Source organism: Sturnus vulgaris, chromosome 2 (genome assembly GCF_052056855.1).
Source record: "Sturnus vulgaris isolate bStuVul1 chromosome 2, bStuVul1.hap1, whole genome shotgun sequence".
Taxonomy (NCBI): domain Eukaryota; kingdom Metazoa; phylum Chordata; class Aves; order Passeriformes; family Sturnidae; genus Sturnus; species Sturnus vulgaris.
Genome location: NC_142244.1, coordinates 98,923,600 through 98,950,062, shown reverse-complemented (window position 1 = coordinate 98,950,062; position 26,463 = coordinate 98,923,600). Strand labels below are relative to the sequence as shown.

General features: G+C 38.0%; 2 long non-coding RNA genes across 2 annotated transcripts in view; one reads left to right on the top strand and one right to left on the bottom strand.

The window, feature by feature from the left end:
- Positions 1-25,346, bottom strand: LOC148224921 (uncharacterized). Its single transcript, XR_015801994.1, has 3 exons — positions 25,316-25,346; positions 21,242-21,310; positions 1-133 (listed from the first exon to the last, which is right to left on the bottom strand). It is a non-coding gene; the product is annotated as an uncharacterized LOC148224921 (long non-coding RNA).
- Positions 1-26,463, top strand: part of LOC148224920 (uncharacterized) — a 35,723-nt gene that overhangs the window by 3,448 nt on the left and 5,812 nt on the right. The gene's annotated exons all lie outside the window — the stretch shown is intronic.

Here is a 26,463-nt window from a genome sequence, read left to right as displayed (position 1 = left end):
CCACCTTTAACTTCTGGTCAGCCTTGAATTGTTCAGGCAGTTGGAATAGTGATAATTTTAGGTCCTGTCCCACTGAAATATTCTGTTCTAGTCTATTCATCCAGAAGGAATACAATAAGCTCTGAAGAGGCACCTGTTAAAAAACATCAATTATGACTGAGGACACATTTGAACTGAAGTATTTGCCATGGAATCTGAAGCAATTCAGATCTGCTTTGCTCTCAAATGCCCTTGTGGGCCATTGCCAGTTAAATTAGGATTCTTAGCCTGGTCCTTGTCTAGTGCTGTACAGCATTTCTTACTGTCTTACTATGTAATTTGACCCAGTCTTATTTCAATGTTTATCTTTGTCAGTTCATGCAAAGGTTTTATCGTGGCCAGGATGTGATAACTAATAAGCTTTGTAACAGGGCTTGTTTTCTTAGGAGTTGCAGTCACAATGCCCAGATGTTCTGAGAATCCTACAGTTTGGACACAATGTATCATAAGAAGTTAACTTTTCTCAAGTGCCTTTAGTTAAATTTTAATGTTGGTAAAATCTGTATATTCAGCTCTGTTACTAGGTATTTTGTACTGGGCCATGTAATTCTTCTAAAGCAAGAAAGCCCTGCAGTTTTGTGGAGAACTAAGCTGCTATGCCTAGCCTCCCCCTAAAGCAACACTTCATCATAAAAATAGAGTTAATATATATCCTACCAAATCAACTAGTCAAAAAGAGGATCTCGTTTCCTCATTGGAGTGAGAGAAAGCTTGACAGTTTTCTTCTACAGCATCTGTCATAATTCCTCTCTATATTCTCACTCTCTAAACCCAAAGCATTTAAAATAGAAAAGTCTTTTATGATATTTTCTAGATATGTGTTTGGGCATAGTAGGTGTGAGTGCTTAAAAAGCATGATTCATATAAAAATGATATTTCTTGTACGACATCCAGCAACAACATAAGACTGAGATGAAAATGAAAATAATCACCCAAATAAGCACTGCAGGGGGGTGTTAAAAGGAATATTTACCACCATTTAGAGAACTTCAGCAAGACTAAAATAAGTCACAAAAGTCTTAGGAACCCTCCCATACCTTGAAAGGTGCTGTTTATCAAGAACAGAATTCACCATACCAGAGGCATATTTCAGTCTCCCTGAGCATACCTCTTCCATGTGGCAACACTAAATTCCACATACCAGCTTGGTTTTGCATCCTCATTAAATTATTTTGTAAATCCTTCATGTTCTCCAAGCATCGACTTTAAAAATCCTCCTGTTTTTGTAATCTATAAATTTTGATGCACTACATATCAAATCAATTTCTAAATCACTAATATAAATGTTAAATAGAAAATAGCTCCAGGCAACCTCATCTGTCATATTCTGCCAGGACAATCCTTTATCATTTATTATGATCCTTCAGGGGCCCACTTACTACCTTTTATTAATCCATTTTCCCTGACCAGTCTTCATACCTCCCTCATGACTTTTCTTACTAGTTTCTTATGATCTATATTTGGAAAAGTGCTGCTAATATAAATGCAAATTCACCTCACACTGTTAACCTGTTAACCATAGTAGATAAAGATCACATTTTTCTCTGTGATATGTTTCCAGTTTCATGCTGACACCAGCTAACACCTCTTTGCCTTCAAATACTGTACTACATTCCCTAAGTACGAAGATGTTATCCCACCTTAGATAATAGTAAACATTGGCACCATCTACTCTCTTAGCCTTTGCCAAAATGACAGTTGGTCCTCTAGTTTTTGCTAACAGGATGGTTTCTTGTGATTCAAAATGGAAGATCAGAGACATCTCTTAGGCAGCACAAATAATTCCTTCTCTAAATCAAACTGATTTCACCTTCCATGGTTCTCAGCTGCATCATGCATTCTCTCTTGCTGCCTATGCTGCTTACACCATCATGTTTCAGGTGACAATAAGGATCAGCTAACTGTTCTCCCTCTCTCAATAGCTGATGAGATCAGGCACGTAAAGTGCGTGTTTAATTATCCTGCTGTTATCCCATCACCACAAAACGATTGCTTTATTATTTTGCCAGGAAAGTGTACTCCTTGCCTCTTACAAATACCCATTTATCTTATATCTTCTGCTAGTTATGTTGGCTTTCAACGTCTGCAAAAGCACCGTGTAGAGGATGAAAACAATAGCCATATCAACTACTTTGGAATTCATTTTGCAGTTCTAAATCAAGGCAGCATGAAAATTTTACTCTTATTACTGAAGCAATGGCCATTACTCCTTAGCTAAGGTTAAGGTGCAGTTGCACAGCTATGGAGGTGTTTGTTGGGTTTGGAATATTGCAGTGAGAAAAGGGAGACGGGTGGCAGGTGGAACAAGTTGGCCCTACAAGATCTGCTGAGGTGGGTTTCTCTCTGGGACAGGGAAGCTGCAATCAGTTGCAGCATGCCAAGTGTTACACAGGCAGACAGCCTGGGCTGCAACCCTGCACCAGCTGTGGGGAGAAAGGGAGAGAGGCTTTGTGCAGGTACAAGAATGGGAGGCTTCTCATGGACAGAAGAAAAGGCGTGGTTCTTCCTTCAAGGGCGTGGGAGGTTTTCTTGGGGTTCAGGTTCAAGACTCAAGGGGCAGCTGAATAACAGACTAACTTTTGGGGTGATGTAGCCCCTGAAATAGAGAAGGCAAGGGCTAAATGCACAACTCTCCTCTGTCCAAATCTGATAAGGATAGGAAGAATTTTCTATAGTCGGTGAATATACATATGCTGTACCCCTTCCCTCTTCCTCTTCCTATATATATAACTAGAGTACCTCCTTCTGGTACTATAACATATGCCTATTTGAAGTATAGTGCAGCTGTTATTTTAAGGAGAAAAGCTGTTTAATTGGGTAATTAAACAGAATATTGTTTCTACCACTCATAAAAGCTTTTTTAATATTTGAGGGAAATGAAGGCAAGTCATGATACATGTAATCTCCATCTAAAATTGTGTATATTTATTGTCTAGTAAGAATTACTGGCTGATTTTTCAAGAATTTACTGAAATTTCACGAGTTAACTCTTCTTGTGAAGGAAGGCTGGGAATTTTGGCAGAAGTTATGCTTGGCTTAGAAGGCAGAATCTTATTGAACCAAAACAAGAAAAGGAAATATACAAGAGGTAGAAGAAGGTATGTGGATTAGAAAAATTGGTAAAATATTGCCTAGGTGCTTAGGGACAAAATCAGGAAGGCCAGAGCCTGTCTAGAGTTCAGACGTGTAAGACACATTTAGCATTATAATTAGGGACTTTACAGTCATGCTGTTTGTAAAACAAAACTCAAGAAAAAGTAGGGATGCACTGATGTCTAGAGGGGACAATAATGAGCAATGTAGAAAATATTGAAGTACTCAGTGCTTACTTAGACTGCTAAACAAAACCTTTTTCTAGACCTCCGAATTTGTCAGCTGGATTTTAGAAGGGGGAGTGCAAAAAGTAGTGGTGGAACAATATGTTAGGGACTCCTTAGAGAAGCTGAACTCATGATCTATGAAGATAATGGAATTTACAAAGGGATGCTGGCAGAGATTGTGGATGTGATGGCCATATTATTATCACCATCTCTGAAAAGAGCTGGCAAACAGGGGAAGTCTCTAAAGTGGAAAAAGCTGACTCAATGCCTGTTTCCAAAAATGGCAAGGTGGAAGACCCAGGGATCTATAGGCCAGTCATCTTCCATTCAGTCCCTGGGAAAATTGTGGAACACATTCTATTGAAATCCATTTCCAGGCTTGTGAAGGACAAGAAAGTAATTAGGAACAGTCAACACAGATTTATCAAGGGCAACTCTTGCTTAACCAACCCCATGGCCATGGCCCTTCTTTAGAAAAATAATTGGCAATGTGGATAAGGAGAGAGCCTTGATTTTAATGAGCATTGAATTCAGTGAGGCTTTTGACACTGTTTCTCACAGTATTCCCACTTGCAAGCTCAGGAGGTGTGAGCAGGGCAAATGGGCTTCTAGGAACCTGTCTGGACTGGCTGGCATGGAAGGTAGTCATCATGGCTTAATGTCTGGCTGGCAGATGGTGACAAGCAGAGTAGTCTTGTAGTCTGTGCATCAACACTGGGATTCACATTGCTCACTGTCCTCAGAAACAGCCTGAGTGGTGATACACAAACCGATCTCAGCGAATTCACAGATTAGGGGAAGTGGCCAACACAAAGAATTGCAGAGTTCCAACCTAGAGAGACCCTGTAAAATCGAAGAAATCGGCCAACAGACAGCTGGTGGAGTTTACCAAGACCTGTAATCAGGATGGGAATTTCACTCATTGTTATGGGCTGAGACATGATGAGCTGGTCATTGACTTACTGAAAAGGACTTGAAATTCCTGGTGGCAAGGTCAGTAGAGTGGACTCCTGGGTGACTATGAGCCAAGGACGTGTTCTTAGTGCAATAAAGGAAACTATGAGTAAGATTCATTCTGGGGATTATGGTCTGCAGACTGCAGAAAAAGAGTACACCCCTCTACTTTGTTGTGGGGAATCCAGCTCTGCAATAGTGCATTTGGTTTTTGTTCTCCCATTTCAAAAAGACTTCTGTGGAAATGGAGAGTGTGAAACTGTGTTTTCAAGATATCCAGGGAACTAGGACATATGACTTACAGAAATAATTTCTTTGTTTATTATGCAGAATCACAGCACAGTTGGGGTTGGAAGGGACCTCTGGAGATCAGCTAGTTCAATCCCCCTTTCCAAGATTCGACTAGACAAGCCCAAGACTTGCTGATATAGGGAATATTCACTGGTTGGAGTGGGAGGTTGGACTAGGAGATCTCTCGACATACTTTTCAACCAACAGTTCTGTGGGAAAAATAATTTATGTATATGACTTTTCTGCAACTATATTACCAGAATCTGAAACATAATAGCAATATCTAGATTAGTCAAACGTACAATTTCTGCTCTCTTATGTGTTGCACAGCAGTCTTGGGGTTTGCAAATCTGAAGAGATTGTGGCAGATGGGTCCTGGCTATTCTCTTCAGCCCTATCTGAAGAGAAACAGATAGGAAGTCTTGGTGTCCTTTGAATAAACAACAAAATTCCCTTTAAAAATATTTTTATACAAACATATGGAAAGAAATCTAACCAAAAAAGGAGGGACTAAAAGGTAAGAAGATATGATAAGATAGAACCCCTCCTACTGCATGAAAAAAGTTAGATTCATATATGGTCTGCATTTTTCAGAATATGAAAGGAATATACAGAGTATGTGTCCCTTGTAACAACACTAGGAAGATCTCGGCCATCTGTATAGTATGGGAAGGGAAAGTGACAGACAGTAGGCAGAAACTCTCTTAGGAGGTGATGGTTTAGCTTGAATTGTTCATTCTTCCACTGTTATTGCTGATGATGACAATAACCATCCGTGGAGGCAAAGCTTTTGGTGTCCACAGAACTGCAGCTGATGCAGCTGATGCAGCATGTTGTAGTACCTTTCCAGAATGACCATGGTTTACACACCTCATGGCAACCCATCTCTCCTCTGTACCTGCCTACAGAGCAGAACCCAAATTATTGCTTTTCTTCTGAATGTGGTCGGTGCTTTGAGTGAGTTGGTGTTTAAATGTACATCTACAGAGCCTGCAGAGAAATTGAGCCAGTTTAAAAAAATGTCATATAACAGATATCAAACAAACTAGTTGAGAAAATAGAAAATCAACTCATGTGGAAATATATGATATGGTAGCTGGATTCATTCAACTTCCTAAACTACTTCAAGAGCTGCTACATTTTAGTGCAGTTTAGACCTGTAGAAGAAGCCCCTAAGTGTCCAGTTCCAGAGAGATCTGCAATGGGGTAATCAAGGATAGACTTGTGATAAGGCTTCAGCCTGAGACCAGGTTTTCCAGAAAGCATGACAACCGATATTTTCAAGATGGTCAATGTGTTAAATGCTGAGTTATTCTGGAAATTACTATGGATGAAATAATCGCAAGCATATACATGATGAGGATTCTATCAAATAAATAATTACCAATTGCCAGTGATCAAATCTCACTGCAGCTACATTTGAATTGCATGACTCCTCATGAGAAATACTATTATGAGGATGAAATCAGTGGGAGTTTGTCAGGCTTCAGTTGGATTTGAGCATTCTCCTGGGAAAGACACTTTGCTATAACTCTGAATTTATAACATTGCCGTGTACAGCACTGTGACAACAATTGTTGTAACATCACCTCTGGGGAGTTAAAATGTAAACATATCTCAATCATGCTGTTTAGATTTTAAAAGGGAGTAAGGATTTGAAACACAGAAATATCTAGATGACTCTGGCTATGGAATAACTGGTATTCTAGCAGCAATATTAGTCTAAGTCTCAAAGTCAGATTATGAAAAAACTTTCTTCAAATTGCTGCTTAAATAAATGCATAGCTAGGTCCTGAATCAGGTGTTATTTAAAGTGGGCAACTACCCTAACCTTGTCAAATACATTTATTTTCTTTGTCTGTGTGACTGTCAGGAGGAAAACCAGAAGAAAATTAGAAGTTGAACTTTAGACTTTCTCTCTGCCTCCCCTGTGGTTTCCCAGAATCACTTGCAAAGCAATTGCAAAACCCAGAAAAATATTCAAACCATGTGGACTTCAAATTATTTTAAGACTGCAAGCCCCAAGTATGGTTATATCAATATAAAGCACACTGATAAAACAGTTGGCCAATAATCCGAGTTCTAGTCATGGATTATTTTGGACACAAAGAAAAGTGGAGCTGTGGTGCCTCCTACTGGCTCTGTTTGTGTCTCTTATTACGATCTGCCATGTCTCATGAACTTTACCATTAGATCTTTGAACTATTAATGCAGACATAATGATGGTTAGGAGCCTCAGAAAAGGTCTCAGAATTTGAAAGAAACTGAAAATTATGAAAGCAATAAATGGCTCACAAACTTATGTCCAACAGGAGCAACGTATGCATTTTTTCTTACAATCCCACTTACCAAATGGATAAGGATATTTTTTGCCAGATCAGTTAATTTGATGTAAAACTGGATATGCTTTTTACATTGATCTTATTCCAAGAACCAAAAATATTCTTTGATTCTGAATTTGTTCTGATTCAAAACTAGCAAAGCAAGATCACAAGAATAATTCATTTTTCTGGTGCTACCTCTTTTTCACAGGCTGTAAATTGTACCGGACATAATTTTAAATTGCTCTATGGATGAAGAGCCTGGTAAATCATTATGTTTGTAGAGGAATTTATGTCTCAGTACTACTGCATATATCCAGCCTTCCCGTGCAATCTAGACACAAGAAAATAAATCAACATGTTCAAAATGTTTAAGAAAATATATCCTTTATTATTTAGGAAAAAAAATAGTGTTATAGCTAAAATTATAGATTTTAATAATAAATTAATCTAACAGTTGCAACACTGAGTATCAGAACATGCCTGATGTTGGTGTGGCTTTTCCTTTGGCTGCTATGCTAGACAGGGGCATCCCTGAACAGGTACAGTGCACATTTCATTTCTGGGATCAGTCATTGATTTGGGATGACTAGGCATATTCTTGGACTGTTCAACAGTGATCCACCAGTCTGTCCTGTAATTTAAACACACTCTCCTCAACAGCTCCACATGCTCCTCTCTGCAAATTCTGTCCTCAAAGATAAATTTCATTTACATGGATTTACTTAGCACAGGTAAATACATGACCATTATGCTTAACTTTGGACTATTTGTCCCCAAGAAAACAAAGGAAAGTCATTGTGACAATACTGCATTTGCACTTAAATAAATACGTAGCATGAAATAGCAAATATATAGTGACTGTGTAGACAGTGGGAACTCAGAGCTTTCAGATCATCATAATCTTAAAAAGCAGAACTACCATGCAATATTTTTTGCTGGTACTTCAAACAATTAGTAGGACTAGACAGGAAGATTCAGGACACACAGCAAACAGCTTTCACAGCTAACAGCTGCCATGCAGAGGAATTTGCATTGGGAACTTGAAATGCGCAAAAAATGTAAACAGGATCTAATAAGGGAAATCACAGCACAGATGTACAAGTGATTATAACACTCCTTGCCTGAGATGCAAATATGAAAAAAAAAACCCCTATTAATTCATAATCAAGCTTCTTGAACTCATTCAAGCTCAAAAGCCTACAGTGTAACAGAGGTTACAAATGCTAGACAGAACCTGGACAAGTTTCTGGCCCAGAAAGACAAAGACAAAAGCCAGCACAAAACACTCATTCAGTACTTAATTGTACTGAATTTCATCCAAAGTTCTTCTCAGCCTCTGATTCCAGATTCTGTAGCGAGCTAACTTTTAATACAGTCAATATTTCTCCAGGAACATATAACAAATTACTTGACAGGTTGAAGAGCCTGGGCATGCAAAGGCAAAGTGACTCAGATGCTGCCTGTAGCTCCTCTGTCCTCAAAAGAAGGATGCTTTTGTCAAGAGCTGCACAGACTCTGCCTTTGCAGTCGTTGTTCACACCCATGTTGTCTGAGGATTACATCAATGTCAGGTACTACCACAAATGGAAATGGCTTTGTGGAAGTGAGAAAAGCTAGATCTTTTATTAAGGGAAATGAACAAAAATATTTTAAAATGTGTATAAAACAGAAAGGACATAGAGGTTCTTTATAAGACTCATCAATTTATTCCTCTTTGTTTCAGCCATGGCTTTGTCCCTGTAAGTGCTTGTGTCATCTCAGCCCTCCCCTTAGCTTGTAAGGTCTCAGTTGATGAAGGTGTTTTGAACAGGAGTTACTTCACGTGAACTTTTTATAACACCTGTTAAATGGTTACTTGATTTTAATAGCAGATTCTGGGCACTCTGTCAACAAAAATAAATTACACCACTGTTAAATATGACCCAGAAAATAATTCAGTTTTTTTTCTAGCTGCATTTAGTCTTACATAGAGCAAGAGTTATGTTGCAAATTGGTAAAATTTCTGGCTAGCTGCTGTCTAGAATGGATTGTATTAAGAGGTTTATTGCATTACACCACACACATTGTGTCAATAACCATATAGAATGAGCATTGTCTTTCAGATGTTTTCTATAGCATTATATTGAACTTATTAGTGTAGTTCTCAAACCACTAGCATAATTAAGATATTTAAGTTATTGATGCCATTTGTTTCTCATTTTTAAAAAGCTCAACATAATTCTCTACTTTATAAAAAACTCATGGAAAAATATTACAGACATATTTGAGTACACATGGTTTTGGAAGCATTACTTTAATCCCCAGGAAGTAATTTAATAAAAATGGATTTTTCTACTTCAAGACATCTGAAAAAAACTTTTTCACAAATATTGGATATAGAAATGTCTTTACAGTAATAACTGCTAAAGCTCCAACTTAAGTAATAAAAAGCTTAATAAAGTTCACTTTTGATTAATGATACTTTCCTCTCCCGCTAATTTTGAACTAAATGCCATCTGCTAATAGCATAATCAAGGGTCCCCCTACCTTACTTCTATAAATATCTTTGCTGTTCCCTATGGAATGCCACCAGATGTGAGTTTGACATGATGCCCTTTAGATTCAGATTTTACAGTTTCAGTAAGTCTGACCCTGCAGAGACCCACCCACTCTCTTTTCCTTGACCCCAGCTAATGCCATTGAAGTCAATGGAACGTTAACTGACAAGTGTCTTTGGAGGGTCAATCAAAATACGGGACAAATAGACTGACCAGCAACTGCTGCTGAGAAAAATGAAATCAGACCAGTAGTGTTGGTTAAACTGCCTATTATGCAGGTACACCTGCTAAATATCAAAATGCCAAAGGCCTAATGCACTCCTGTGTTACACCAGGTTTATGGCAGGGAAACCCTATATGCTGAAGTGGGGGCTTTATAGGGCCATGGGGCAAAGGGTGAAATTCCGTCAAAGAGTCAAAACCTCGTGAGCCCCTCCCCTTTTAAACTCAACTATTTTAATATATTTAGTGATTGATTTTCTATTTTAATGTCCAGCCACTGTTGAAGTCATCCCATGGGCCTAAAAGGAATTCAAATCTCATTTACCCAAAAGGGAAATTAATCTTAAACCTCCAACTTCTACCCCTCAGATGATCTTTAATAGGTGTCAAGAAAGTGGAGTAGGAGAAAGAGCAGCTCCTCCTTCCTGAAGAGCAGAGGAAGTCCTGCCACACTCATGAAAGCAAGGGTATAGACAGCTATCTTGGGAAGATTGAAAATTTTCTTCAAGGAATTGCTTCGTATTGTGGCATCCACACATATGAAAATGTGGGATTTAAAAAACAAACCTTTATTTCACTTTTTCTACTGATGCCTATGTGTTTTCCTCCCTGTTGCCATGTGCCCTATTCCCATTGTGTTCGCCCCTTTGGATTTTACCTGTTGTGTGTGAGCGTTATCTTGCTATAGTTATGCCATACTATCTAATTTGTTAAACACATTTTAAAGGGCCTGATATGGGTGAATTCCTGAGTGCTATACAGACATTTTCACTTCTAGAAATTGTGATTGCTCTTCAGAACTATTGTCACTTTTGCACCTCGTGATTTTCTAGGACACGTCAAACCTCTATTTATTTTCTTGGAAAGATGTCATCTCAGTTTATGACAGTAATGGCATCAAATATAGAGTGACTTGGAATTTTTTCTTTCTTTCTTCTTCATTTTGTTATCCAGATATTCCTCGCTGTCCCTTTGGGCAACTCCTGTCACAAACAAAATTATTGTTCCATAGTGATATAACAACAGTCTGCCAACAGGAAGCAAAATGCCACACTGGCTGTCGTTGCTGTTATGTGGAGCTTTTCCCAAGTAATGTAAATCCTATTCACAGTCATTGTCCCACTGCAATTAACAGAGGTGTGATGTTTGCTGGTCTGAGCTCAAGAGTTTATGTTCTATAGCTGTGAGAGCAGCATTTCAAGGCTTTCCTCATATCCCTCCAAAGTGGGTATGTCCTTTAGAAACATTCCTCTGATGTGTATCCTTATGCCAAATTTTGTGTAGTCCCATAATGAAATAGAACATGGAAAGAAATTTAGGATTCAGTTTGCTTACCTAACATACAAAAATAATTTGGCAGCTGGGCCTCCATGTGGAAGGATGTAGGCAGGAAAAAACACAGTCTGGGACATAATGAATGTTTTTAAAATCCTCACAAGCTTAGGTACTTACTGTCAAGACTAGCAACTGATGTATGCTATTACGATAATGTTTCCTTTTTTTATTTTTTTCTCTCCAGAATCTGTTTTTAAACATCAGTTGGTCATATTAATAATAATCAATGGCAGTTAGTCTTATCAGGTCACAACACTATAAGTTATATTTTGCAATATAAATTATAATTTAAATGATATTAAGTAGCATTAGCTCTATGGTAACAAGCAATGGCACATTCTGTACAAACAGATAAGCCTGCTCTTCCTACGCCTGTATCCAGGGTGCTGGGCTGGGTTTGTTCTCAGAGAGAGAAGGATATGATTACTGAGATAAAACAAAATCACACACTACAGCCATTATAGGGGAGAGGAGAATGTTAAATGTATTTAGACTTCAGGAGGTTAAAACACTGTGTGCCAAAAAATCTCTGAAATGTCAGGATTAATAACAGCTGGAAGCAGGAGCAGAACTGACTCTCCATTCCTAATGCAGAATTGTGCATTTGAAGTTCCAAAATGTTGGTTTATCCAGCTTTTTCATTCTATCCCAACATCCCTCCCACATAATGGCGATTGCTGGTGATAAAGAGAGTACACAAATACTAAATAACAAATTCATTTCTTACACTGGTTTAGCCAAGGAACATTGTTTCAATGTCCTCAATTATGTCTCCAAACACTTAAGGAATATCTAAGGTATAGCAATTAAGCATAAATCAATTAAAAAACTCCAACCATCCAAGGGCACACTCTTAATGAAATAAAAATTGAAAATCAATCTCTGTAATATGAGAGAGCACAAACTCAGAACAAACATGTAGCTTTCAAATAAAAACCTACTGCTTCTGAATGAAACCTCTTGCAATAGGATCAGAAAGCAAGTCCTTTAGCTCCATGAGGTGTAAAATCTGAGGGAAGTGGCATGTGAGTGACATTACATTTCAAGCTGCATTTGAATTCAGGACCTTCAACACTGAAATGTGTGTGTAGCCTACTCTAAGTAGTCAAATTCTGCTATCAGCATGATGTATTCATCTTTTGACAGCCAGCAGGGACACTTCTTTGATGGTGTTTATACACCTCTGATATAGGTAAAACAGCCTATTCTAAGCATTTAAAACCCCCAGTGTTATGTAAATGAGTAAAGTTTTATGATAAATGCTTGCTTGGGCTATGAATTCCAAAAGCATGAACTAAAAAGACACCAAGCATAGCTGGTATGCGTTAATATGTTTTAATGGATGTTTACTAGAAGAGGAAGAAAATTCTTCTATTTTCCATCAGACGTTCCTTCTATCCACTGCACTATCAGTGCAAGTTAGTGCAACATCTGCTTTCACTATTGCTGTCTAGAGGTAGGAAGTAGAGCTATTAGATTCTGATAATATTAATCCCTCTTATGAATAATATTTTCCACACAAAAATCCCAATTATTTTTACATTACATCTATCCTGCAACAGAAACAAAAGATGGCAAAACATCTTGCTCCAAGATTAGGAGATGGGTCTACTGCAGATGCAGGAGAGGATCCTATCATCTGATCCAGTCTGTGGTTCTTGTAGGGACTTAAACTGACACCATGCTGGGGTCAGACTCTAAGCCTAAGTTACTGATAAGAAAGTTAGAAAACAGACAAATGTCTATCTCACCACACAAATAAATAAGTGCCATAAAAATAACAAAGGTGGTAAATGAAAGTGTACTTTGTAACCTAAAAGCAATGGCTTGTTTTATGAGGAAAACAGAGCATGGGTCAAGCAGTTATCAGCCTTTGATTTATATGATGCAGTGATGTAAGACTCTCTTCTCTGCAGCTAGTCATTCATGCCAGGTGTATCAGGAGGTATACGTGGTTACCACAGCGAGAATAAATCCTCTAGTTTATTCTGGAAATCTGGAGTAAAACTAGTAAAAGAATTAAGAGAGTTTTCCCCAAGAGACAAGCCAGATCTCAAGAGCTTTCCTTTAACCCAAACCATGTTTTCCAATGAAGCACAACTCAAAGCCAGAGCCAGCAAAAAAACCCAGTCACAAAACCATGATCGCAACTGTGGCTAATTAACAATTGGATGGAGGACAGTTGATCACAGGCGTTTTCCATCACAATTCCACTATCTCAGTGGAAACTGGTTGGACGTCGGACTGGGTCTCAGACTGATAAGGCATTACTTTGGACGCTTGTTCGTTCAAAATGAAGCCAGAACCAGCACAATAAATTTTTTTCTTTAAGGATTGGCTGTCACTTTAAAAGCAGAGAGATTATCTCTGGTTGATGGTGGGCTTGGGCTTCTCTGAGTGAGAAGTCTTGACAGGGAGCTGCTGCTGACAAGGAACTGTGCTTTGGGTGCTCAGAATGCTCTGGGGTCTGGGAGTGAGGGATTTGGTCGAGCTGCTGACTGATGAAAAGTTTAGTCTGATCTAACTGTTGGCACATCATGGTTTCTGGCACAAATGTATTGTGCGTGGGATGAAGCAACAATACTTCAAACCTAGCATGCAGCAAACATTCAGCAATGCCTAGAGAAAGCCAATTCCTGTCTTGCATGGGACTGTTAGAAGTTGGGTTGATATTTGGATTGATCAGGGGGAGATGCTGTGGGAAATGCAATGTCACTTTAATGTAGCTTTCTAGAGGGGTCTTCTGTTTTCCCTTGCATGATATGGAAGATTTCCTGAATTTAATTTTTTTTACAGTCTGAAACAAGTTACCTATGCTTCTTTAGCAGGTGGGTTGGGAGGCTGGCATTTCCTTAATCAATGCTATCCCACATTGTCTCGATGGGATACAAACAAGAAAAGGTCAAGAAAAATCCAGTTGTAGAACAGCAAGTTATGCCTAGGAGAGGGAAGACGGAAAAGAGAAAGGATTCTGTTGCATTTGCTGTCACTGTATCATTTCTAGCCAGGTCAAATTAAAAATCCTGCTTCCTACCTTGATAAACCATTACTAATAGGTCAGGAGTCAGCTGCTTCTTTTATCAGCACAGGGAGCTTAAATGTCAACGATTAGATGTTTCCATGGAGATCCCGTGAGCTCCACTAATGTGGGCACATTATTTACACCCACACTGCTGCAGAAATGAGAATGACAGCACGTTTTGTAGCACCCCAGCATATCTGAGGCAAATGCTGCAGCTGGACTCTGAAACAGCATCTTGGAACACAGAGCCACATCTCAGGGGTGTGACAGACACCTGTTCATCTGATTTTGGCTCTTGTTGGAAAGAAGAAGCCAGCAGCACTTTTAACGTTGCATTCTGGAGACATGACTCCAGTGCAGAGGGATTGTCACAGCTGCTCAGTAGTAAAAAATGAATCCTTGCAGGAGGCTGCAGTACATAGTACATCAACTCTGTGACCTACATAGGCTGCACACACTTTGGTTGTTAATTTATTTCATCTAGGGAAGGAGCAGATAAATTCACAATCAGAGGAGTGGAGGAATATCTTGTTTGTTCCAAATTGGTTCACCCTGGTTCAAGCTGATTATCTTGCATGGGAGTCACTCCAGAATTACTTTCTCCATTAGTATTAATAACTGAAGTGTGAAAATTACTGATGTTATTTTGATGAATATTTCATCCACCATTTAAAGAAACTAATTTTCATTCCTTTCCACGAGCAGGCAAATATGGCTGTAAGTGAATTTTGACGTCATGTACACATTTATATAGCATGTTCCTGAATATTTGCTTTCCTTCTGTGGTGATGTAGAAGGGATATTTTTAGGCAAAACATAATGAAGTGCCATGGGACTTGCTGCAGCACTTTCTGCAGCCTGAGCAGCTGCATGCAGGTGACTGTAAAAATCTTTTGTCAAATCAGATATTTTGATGTATGGTAACCTAATAGAATACACCACTGTATATTTTAAGGCAGTACAGGCATGTTTAGTGATGAGCAATAATAACCTATACCGTTTTCCATTATAGAAAGCTTCAGAGTGAAATCTCTCCTTATACACTGATGTCCAGATATGGTAGGTTTTTCCATGGATTGCCCTTTTTTCCTCATGAGATGTAAAAACCATTGGAGACACAATTGGCAAATATGTATGACAGAAATACCTGAAATGTCTGTCAAGTGAAACCATATATGCCATGAGCAGCTTATATTCTCATCTCTTCCACTACCACTGGCTCTCACACAAAGGAGATCGACCCCAGAGCCACACAGCCTTCTCCCAATCCCCGAATGTGTTGGCTTATACCAAATCCATTGTTGGCTTGGCTGTAGATGCAACAGGGACAGATAAATAGCTTTTCCCTTCCTTCCCAGACATCCCAAGCCCTAGAGGAAGTAGAAGTTTGAGTTTAGGGAGTGAGGCTAGGGATTTCTGTCTGGCTGTAGGCAGGGCTAGAGGATGGAGCAGGAGCTCTTAGAGCACTGGAAGCTCCAAGTCTGGCAGACTTGTGTTCCCTGAGTGCTGGATGCTCAGCAAGGCTCCACTGTGCTGAGAGTTTTCCCTTGATTAGAGCAGAGTCTGTGTCTAGACCTGTGTCTTTACCAAACAGCTGGGTTGTAGCCATGTAGCAAGAGTATTCTTGGAAGTACCAGTCTGTCAACATTTCTGGGAAGGAAGCACAACACCACTAACTCTGATTTAGTGTATAGCTTAAATTAAGTCCTTCCTGGAAGTGTGGATGATGCACGAGAAGATGAAAAAATCCTCCTTGTATAAAATCTGTTAAAGCTATTTGTTTTAGAAAAGTAAAGCACTGCTAGTGAGTCCTCAGTCTTCTGGATGTGTAAGGACCACAAGGAAAAATTCATTAAAAAACAGAATTGATTGATTGTTACTGATCCTGCTTCAAAAGAACTGTGCTTTGAATAAATGCAAGACAAAAAAAAAATGAAGTAGGCTCACAGTGAATTTAAGAAGAAAATTCTTCTGGCATCAGTGATGCTAATGAACTCACTAGCTACAAAGTGGATTTTTGATCTGGGTACCCTTTACAATGCTGAACTTGAAATAAATCTATCTTATTAAACTCTAAAAAAAAGTAGCAATAGAATCTACGTATTTTTAATAGAAAACTGAGCTGGTTGCTTCTTGCCAGTAGTCTTATTCTGGTTCAGGCTTGGAAAAACAAATGATCTCAGTTTCATGGCTAACAATGGAGGTGCTTCTCTCAACCTAGAAATTAGGGGCCATTATCAACAGGTATAAGGGGTTGTTCTTATCCATTACCACATAAACCCCAGGTATCCATAGATAGGTGACTGACTGAATGTGTGAGAATCCAGTGAATTTGTGAGACTTCAGCTTAGGTCATAGAAATCTTGTTCAGTTCATTGGGGAAATCTATAGAGTTGTTTCTTTAGTTATGCTTCTCCAGAGGGCCTTGGCCCTTTTCACCTCAGCTGGGTCTGATCCAGCTGATCATGCATCTCACATTTGGTAATGGCATCTGCAGAAAAACTAACTTAAACTAACTTAAACTAACTGCAATCAACTCACTTTTCTATCATGGTTGGATCTCAGTCATGTCAGGCAAAGATCACCATGGGCTCCATTCAGAATTAGTTCAGGTCCAGTTGGGTAATTATCTAATGGCTAATCAGCAGTGATGCTTCATGTGCTCTGAAGAGCCTAGCACATCCCCAGAAGGATGAATAGAGTGAGAGAAACACATAAAGGACATCTCTTGCCACGGAACCCCTGCTTTACTCCCCAACCCCTGCACAACCTGTATAAAGATTAAAGACAAAGCATGAAGTGCAGCAGGAAACAAAAATAGAGAAATGTGGCTAATTAAGCTGAGGCATAGGGACCAAACTCCAAGGTCCTGACCACATCCCAGGGTGCAAGGTCCATTTGCTGCTTCATCCTGCCTTCAGGCCAGTGGTAAAACATTCTCCAAGGGATTCATTTTGGAGAACTCATTTTCCTGAAGGTCATCAGCCCACTTCAGTCGTTCCCAGGCAAATGGGCTACCTACTATGCAGCACAGTTTCCTGGAATGTCATTTTCACCGAGATTGAGGATTGATACTGTTATTTTGACTTTCTTCCCACTTTGAAAGGACAAATCTATATAATAAGCAGTTTGAGAAACATGTCTGATACTCTGTTTAAATCTAGACATCCAACAGAGAAAAATACTACCATATATGCTTCGCAAAAGAACATTCTGTTCTATTTTTAAGAACATAGAGGGATATAATCTGTATTTTTTTCTTCTAAAAGAAAAGCACAAAGAAAGTAACTTTCATGTGACTCAGGCTTTAACATCTTTTGTTTCGTCATGTTTTTTCACACTGCTGCTCACTTTTTCTGCAAGTACCATGCACACGTTTAGAAACCCAGGGTAATTGTTCCAAATTTTCAGTAAAAAATTTCAAATCATATTTTTCTTCCTATTGTACTTGAGTCAATACGGCAGGTTTTATTACTGTGCCATGTTGCATCCTGAGCTGTGAAGAACAGTCTACTTGCTTTAGTTCTTCAACGTGGAAAGGAGGATGTTAACTATTGATCCTTGCCAGAAGATACATGAAAGTCTGACACTTAAAAAAATTGAAAACTTTAACAAAATGAGCGCTGAATTTCAGCAAGTCTTGAGACAGGGAAAATCATTAGTATATCTAGTTCAAGAATATTACTGCAGCAGTAGCTAGTATCTGGCAGAGATAGTTTGCACAAAGAAAATATTCTTTCCTACTCTCTTCTTTTAACTGTGTCCTTCCTTCCTTTCACACTAAATGTAGTTTAAAGCCCTTTTTCTGTATTACCTTTTTTTTAAATTTGTGGGGCAATATTTTTTATATGGGCCTGAGAAGGAAATAGGTTGATGTTATGTTGAAAAAATTTACAGAACTTTACATAGCAATTACAGAATTATAAATGCATGCACATACAGAAACAATATTTAAAGTTCTTTGCTACTGCTACAAAGCACATTACTGAATTTTCCATCTATGGGAACATAAACAAAGTAATATTACTTACTCCCAGAGTTAAAGTTAAGTATTCTCCTTGATTTGAATCAGAGTTGGTACTTCAGTCTTCATTAAAACAAGATCTGTCCTGATTTCTTGTCTCTTTATCCTGTGGATTAACATGACATAAAACAATGATGAGTGGGATTATTTTTGGCTGCAGTGTGCTTTTCAGAGTAGGTGGAAATGACACAACACAAGACCATTAATAAAGATACAATTCCTGTTCTTTAGACTTTTTCAATTCAAGACCTTTCCAAGTAAATCTTTCACATTTACAGAAAAAAGAACTAGGCAGGTAATGCACCTGAGGCTTCTATCCAGTAGTACAAATAGCTTGTCCTTGCTTCCCTTTTCCACTTGCCTACATGTTATTTCTGCATGCTCTTACACTGAGCACCACACTGTATTTTGTAGCAGGCTGTGCAGAAGAGCTGTGCTGATATTCTGGGTTGCTGTGAGCTAGGACACTTCCCCAGGGCTAGCCTGTCTTTGGAATTGCTTAGAAATGCAAGACAGACCCTAAGAGGCTGAAGCAGCCAGTCCATAATGCCCTGTAGAAATAAATTATTGTCTAGTAACAAGCTCTCTTGTTTTATTACCAATGCTGCTGAACAGCAAGAGGCAAAGAGGGTATTTGTTTGAATTCTGTGAAAAAATGCATCACCTCTTTCCCTAGTTTATTTTCTTTGTAACTTGTCCATGCAGATGTGTGCAGATATATCCACATTACTGTGTGCAAGGGACAGAGGCGTGTCAGGGTGATGCTGTGAACGGAGCTTGCATGTTAGAGAAGACATGTGGGCCTGAATGCATATCATATATTCATACAGGCCTTTTGCTGACCCTGAATTTATTACAGATAAGTAGGACCAGAGTCCCTGAAGTGGTCTGTAGAAACACTTACTCTTTCCATTCCAGTAAGTTACTAAGTGCTGTTTATGAGTATCAGGAAGAGAATTCAACACTGATGTCGCTGTCACAAGAAGAGCTCTTGCTGTAGTCTCAGTCCTGCAATGCTCCTACTGAACCTGATGTGGAAGGTGAGGTATTTATGGGAGGAAATTCTCATTCCCTCTGTTTTCCTCATCCAGAAATGCAATACTTGATACACTTTGTACAACAGAAAACATTCTCCAAACAAACCTCACAGCCTCTTGGAATCACTCTTTACCATTACTTTGTTCACGTTAGATTACAGAGGTCACACCATTGCCTAAAGTTTACTTCGAAATATCTTCTAGAAGGGAAGCAAAATGCATCTAGCTTGAAGCAGTCAATTTTAACATGACTAATATAATAATGCATTTAATAACCTTCTGATGTATGTAGCAACCTAAAATATGCTCACAAGTTTTATCACTGAAAAAACAAACCTGCAGTAAATGTCCGTTTCTCTCTCTCATTATCTCATTCTATTTGTAACAGTAATTAAATCATGATTAGCTTGTAAATTAAGTTTTCTTTTTCTCAAGGTTCTTCTTCTGTGCCCAAGGCATAATTACTCAGGCATAATTCTCAATCTGTCATTCATGAAGGATTAAAGACTTCTTGGCTTATACAGTTTACCTGAGTGTTGAAATGCTGGTCTCTGCTGGTTGCTGGGGATGAGCTGTATTATTACCTATCCTGCATCTCAGTCTCAGACAAATGTGTACTTCTTACTATGCATACGTGTCTTCTGTTAAGGACTTGTAAATACTAATTTTTATAAGACATATAAGAGTCCTCTGCCATGATATGTGAATAACTATGCAGCTTTTATTTGTTTAATACACTATTTCATTCCAAATATATTGCTTATCCTAAAAAAACCCCACCAAAACCCCTGTAATTTTGTCAGGATTGCACACACTGCTTTCGACTTTTCAGCATCTCCTTTGGTTACACCCAGCTGTAGTAAAGTAAACTCTGTTTTGCTGTAGTAACTGCAAGGCAGATAAAAATTTTGACATCCAACATTGGACAGAAGTTAAGACCATGCTTGGGAGCACTATTTCAACAGGGAATGGCTTAGCATGTGCTTTCTCTAATTTTTTTTAACATAACCCTCCTTGCTGAGGTTTGATATTGTTGGATATGGCCATTGGGCTGCCAGTGTTTGTTGCAATGCTGTTGGAGTATCACTGCTAGGAATGTGCACAGATTTGGCACAATTAAAACTTGCAAACCAAAACTATGCAGTCGGGCACTCTGTGCCTGAAGTGTTTCATTTCTAGGTCTTAAAATGGCTACTGTGGTTTTGTATTGGAGTTTTCCTGGTTCTCAGAAACCTAAATAGCAGACTATACTAAAGAAGTTGTTTCTGCTCTGTGCAACAATTCTCAACTCTTTGGACTCAAATCTGTTAGAGTTGTTTCAACAGGAATGCATTTGACAGCAAATTTTCCCTGAAGTTATGGGAAAACTGTGTTGATTTCATCAGATATTCTCCTGTGGAAAGAAATTGGGAAAAAACCATCTATGACCAGAATGGAGAATTGCATTTATATAGAGAAAGATAGATAAAGATATTGTTCAATTTACATTTTAAAAAATCATATTAGTTGGAATTAACAGAGGTTGGCTGAGGTAACTACAGCTCTTGCACATCTATCTGCTACATGCCTCAGAACATTTGCATGTACCTGAGAAAAAGCTATTATCCCTGAATTTCTTTCACATTTTTAGGCACGTGTCCACTACGTTGTGTTAATATTTCCTGGGCTTTTTTAGAATCATGTTACAGCAGGAGACAAACAAGTGTACTGAATATAATATTGCAGTTAAATACAATTCCGCCTTCAATTTTATTTCAGATTTAATTTCCTGATTTCTTTGGAAAGATTTTGCCCACTGTAGTCCTTATATGCAATGGTTTTGTCATGTGTCTCCATGAGTATTTCCTAAAGCCAGCAGAACACTCACTGACTTGTAATATAGATATGATTTTGTTTAGTGGAGTTGCCAATAGCTTTTCTCACAAATTTTTTCCTCTGAGAAACAGTAATGTTCAGCTTGTAGCAAGGCAGTTGGATTTCTCACACAATATAACTTGTCAAAATCAGTCTTTTTGCACTGAAGTGCTGAAGTGCAATCTTCCATCTCTCTAAGTGCTTTCTGCATAGTAACATTTAATCACTGCTTTGTTTAAACAATTTGGACCTAAGCATCTGAGTAATTGCTGCACTACTTACCCAGCTTCTGGGAACTCTGACCTCAGCAATGTCTCTTGCTTTCTTTGATTATCTTCTTTCCTTTTCTTTCTGAAGTTATACAAACACAGTTAAGAACCAAGACCCTGAATCACCCAGTGGAGGCTCCTGCAATTAGAAGCTACAGGACTGTGACCTGAAGGAGCTGCCAGTCTGTGCCCTAAGAGCCACCACACACTTGCTGCTCTCTGAGACAGGGACTGCAGTACTCAGCAGGCTCACAATGCTGTTGAAGGCATGCTGTCATTATTTGGCTTTAAAAAATACATTAATTTAGCTCTTCTAACTATTAATAGAAATTTTCTTGTCACATTCCTAGTGTTATTAGGTTCATGTATTCATTGGTAGTTTACTGAAGGCTGTGGCACTTCTGAAGTTTAAGCCTAGGTACTTTTGCTTGATTACGATTTGCAATTCATATTTTCCTAATTTTCTTTTGTCTATGTCATTTAAATTTGTCTGGGATTTAGTTTTTGTTGGTTTGGTTTGGTTTTTTTTCCTTTTCCACAGTGCCAGAACTCTCTGTAGCTGGTTAATTCACCAGCGTCCTGCTGCCTTTTTGGCATGCCACTACCTATTTTTGTGCTGCTGTGTCTCTGCATCTGGTGCCTCTCTGATCTTTCCAAATAATTTCTTTTCTTGCCATTTTGTGCTGCATTAATGTCCTCCCTGCACAGTCTCATTCTTCAGTTCCTGCTTGTTCCTCTGACAGATTACAATATGATTGTTTTAATTTGTGTTTAATATCTCTTATCACAGTTATGGTTAGCAGGTCAGGATGCCTTATTTCAAGACAGAAGTGATGCAGAAGACATGAGTACTGTATAATACAAATATTTACCTCTACTTGTTGTGCACTGAGATAGAGCAGTATCTAACCTTGTTCTTTCATCAGGATTTTACCACCACATCTGCCCTTTTAATATATTTTTCTGCTTCTTTGCAGTATTAATTCGTTATATTAACTTCTTGCCTTCCTGTCTTCATTTTTCTTTCTTTCTTTTTTTTTTTTTTTTTTTTTTTTTTTTTTTTTTTTTTCTGTACAGAAGATGAAGACTCCTGTGATTCACTTTCAGGACTTGACTTGGCACACTATCTTACTTTCCACTTGTCCAAAGCATTTAGTTATTATCATGAAAGCTAAAAATATTCTCAGATGTGCTTCTGAACCTTTGGTCCCTGTTGCTAGTCACAAATTACTGCATCTTTCAAGAACTGATAGTTGCATGGGGCAGCTCTCTTCTGCAATGTATCCCAGCTGATTGCTTATTTAATGGCAGTTGTTGACAAGGTGCATTTTTATTATCTCCTTAAGGAAAAAAAAATGTTTCTGGAATAGCTCTGCCCTTGGGTCCTCCTGTTTGGATACTAACTTGTCTGGCTGATAATAGAATAAGTGGCAACCTCTATTCATATTATGAACTTACATTGCTACATTTCTTCTCTTTTTCCTTTTATCTAAAGCTATTATTATCAATTACTTTTAACACTTAATTCCTTAATTGAGGAATGTCTATTTTTAATGAGTATTGCTTCCCTGTTATGCCTGTGAGTATTATGACTATGCCTTCAGGAGTTGACTCACTTTGGCCATTGCTCTGGAGCAAAGCAGCAAAGAAGGGACCACCAGGGCATCACAATACTCAGGCTTTTCTTATAGTCCTCCATACACACTCTCTTGTCTCCTCAAACGCTGTAAAGAAATCCCCAAGTTAACACTTCTCTCCTCTCCTTGTGCCACTTTCTCTCATTAGCTGATAATATTTTAAGACTTCAGGGTCAGCAGGGGTAGCACTAGATGACAGCTCTTGACAAGCACTCCTGTAGGCACAAGCCAAACCAAAGAAGGAGGAAAAAAAGAAGGGGAAATAGGAAAAAAGGAGACAGAATCAATTGAAGGCCAGATTCCTCTCCCTTTCACAGAACAGATGGGATCAGAGCTGCACAATTACAAGGTACAATTTATGATTGTGGGGTTTAAATTTTTTAAGAATAGAAAATTCTATGTCTCAAGAGGTCTCTGTGCAGGTACCTTGATATTTAAACACCATATTTAAAGAAAAGTAGTATAGAAAAAATATGAATGTGATGTGTTTTAGAACATTATTTTCTGTGCAATTACAAATATGAGTTAAGAGCAAATCATCTGCTGGCTCTATTCATGACTTCCAGTGGCATGAATCCACAAAAAGCTTAGCATCATGGCTATAAGTTAGGAAGAACCTGATACTTTAAGGATAAAGGCCAAAAAAGTGACACAATTAAAGGCCCTCATCTCTGCTGCTTTGAACCAACATTTAACACTCTCTGTAATTATTATTTGCTTGTAATGAGTCAGAAACCATTAAGACTAAGCAGGAGGCTTATTTCTGCTATGCACACTCATAAAATCATGTTCAATAAAATTGCTTCTGTTTTTGCAGTTATACAAGCATGAAATCAATGATCAATGATTTCTTAACCCCTCAATACAGTTTTATTTTCAAACTCACTCTTCCAGCCTAGACTTCCTATTAATTTTCTAATGTGAGTAATGATCCCTTAAGAATAAAACATTATTAGCTGCACATCAATATAAGTGTAGAAATATGACTATATTCTTCCAGAGACAAGCATAAATTTTCCATTCAAACTGTTTTGTTTCCTTTAGTTCATGCCTCTTAACTTCACCCATCTTGAAAAGTTGAATTATGCAAACTTTCAAGCTTTTGTGGAGTGGCATGAGTAAAGCCCCAAAAAATTCCATTGCAAGTAGGGAGTTCATGATGAAAAGACCTGTGGCTTAGTGAAGTTTCTGAATTCTGTCTGGATGCCCCAAATTATTGAAGTAATTGACTGTCACAGTACAAAAAATCTAGAGATTCTGCCTCTACTTCTATTTACAGAGGAGAGACTATTTCAGCTGGACAGTCACAATTTTATTTCTCTGAGATATCTCTGCTTGCCTTGGTTATAAACAGACAGCTGTGATGCTGTGTATCTCTGAGGAGCTCACTTGGCCACATGATTAGTGTTGAATTTTAAATCTCTCATAACATTTTAAGAGAACCAAGCGAGGAGTTAGGTTCATGAACATTTTGACTTTTGCTTTTAGCTTTTTTGAGGTGCTGTGAGTCCTCAAATCACATGGATTAGATACAGCATCTAACTCTTCTTGCAAGACAACAAGTACCTTGCATTTAGACCTATCTATGGCTGGGATATACTGGATATTCCCCAGGGCACATGGTTTCTAAGATCATTCTACTCAGGGCATATTGAAATGCAGAGTACCTCCTGTCCAGCTTGCACAGTTGGGTTGTTCTGTAGATCTCTGCTGTGATGATGAGAAATAGCAAATGCCAGGGCTCAGAAATAACTGAAATTTATCTGTTTCCAATCTGAGTTATAGGGTCTTGCAAACAGCCTTGCAGTAATGACAAGTTTAGAAAGGGTCATGGAAGGTGTGCTTCAGATGCTACAGTCAAAAAGCCATTTGCCACTAATATTTAGTAAAATTAAGACCTGTAATAAAGCCTGAAAGCTAGACAATGTGCCTTGAGAAGAAAGTAAGAAAAGCAGACAGTTTAGTGTCTGAGGTCCCTGGAGTAAAATTTTTTAAAGAAACAATTATGAAACACAAACTCCAGTGCTGTTTCTTAGAAAGTGAGGAATAACAATATTAATGAAGAGGAGAAAATTTTCCAAAACACACCAATGTAAAATTAAACTTAAGATTAAAAATAATAACAGTGGCCCTACAAATGTGACCTAGAAAAAAATTAATAACCTTTTATCTTAAAGGTTTATTTTATAATAAACTTACACCAGAGCAGGAGTGGGATAACCAAAACACCCCCTTGAGATCTGAATGTCCCCAGAAACTTCTCTATTCCCTGCTTAAATCTATTCCTAGCTGTAGAAAATACTTGTCTGCATTGTAGAATTGAAAGCCCCAACCCAAAAGGCTTCTTCTCCCTCCCCCATATCCAATTGTAGATGAGAAATAAGCTTACAGGTTTAGAAAGATGATTTTTATCTTAAATGAATGGATTAAAAAAAATCATTTATATTTACCCATAAATGTAATGCAGAGATGCTGTGAACTATAAACTGTCATGTCATGCATAGAAGGAATGTTAATGTTGAACTAAAATTCTAGCTGTGCTCATAAGCCTCATAAATCACAGCCATAAATAGACCTCAGTTAGTGCCATGGGGAAAGACTCTGCATATTCATAAGGTTCTCATTTCATATTTTGCCATTAGAATAAGCCTTGAAACGATAAGTAGTTTGCATCCAGTGAATCAGTGGCAAGGTAATGGCATTAAAAAATACTGCAGTGTGATAAACAACTGATATCTGCAGATCATCTGTATTGTCCTTGTGCATAAAGTCAAAGCCATTTATTCAAATGTCACTTTGATTAATAACATAAGTTGCCCTTGATGTCATTTTCTTGAGTATATCTAGAGGCTAAATATATTATGATATTCAAAAAAGAAGAAATTTTTTTCTTATTTCTTACAGATTTTGTAATTATTATTCATTGCTTCAATGGCATCATAGAGGCAAATGATGCATTATAAAAAGAAAATCCTTTTTCTGAAGCTCTTGTAACTTATAATGCTCCAAATTATGTCTTAGGAAATACCTATTTATGTATGAAGATTTTTTAAAAAATAAATGGTAAATCCCCTGAAAAAAATATTAGAACAATCACACTAATCATGTTCAAAAAGTGGATTTATTATTTAATTTCGGCAGAAAAGCTGATAGAACTGATATAAAAAATCAAATTATCGTATCATTTCACCATGTCAAAGCATCCTATTTTGTTGACATTTGATGAGGATAAATCCCTTTAAAACACATTTCTTTTATGATATCTGGGAGAAGGGAATGAAACTTTTAATAAAGGGCAAAATCTTAGCTCACTTTGAAAGAGCTGAAGGGGGAAATTTCATGTGTATAAAAGAGTATATTTTGTTTCTATTTTTTGATACAAACAACAGGCAGAGCTAATATTCAAGCAGTTAAATGGGAAGAGCAAATATTGATAGACAGTTTAGCTATATAAAATTGAAAGGGAAACAAATGTCAATTGCCTATAGTTCTAAAAATATTTGCTTGGAGGCAAAATGCACTTTTGAGGCCATTTCTGGTTACACTTTTATATGCAACACAGTGATGTGGTTAAATATCTCAGGAGAACTCCTGAACA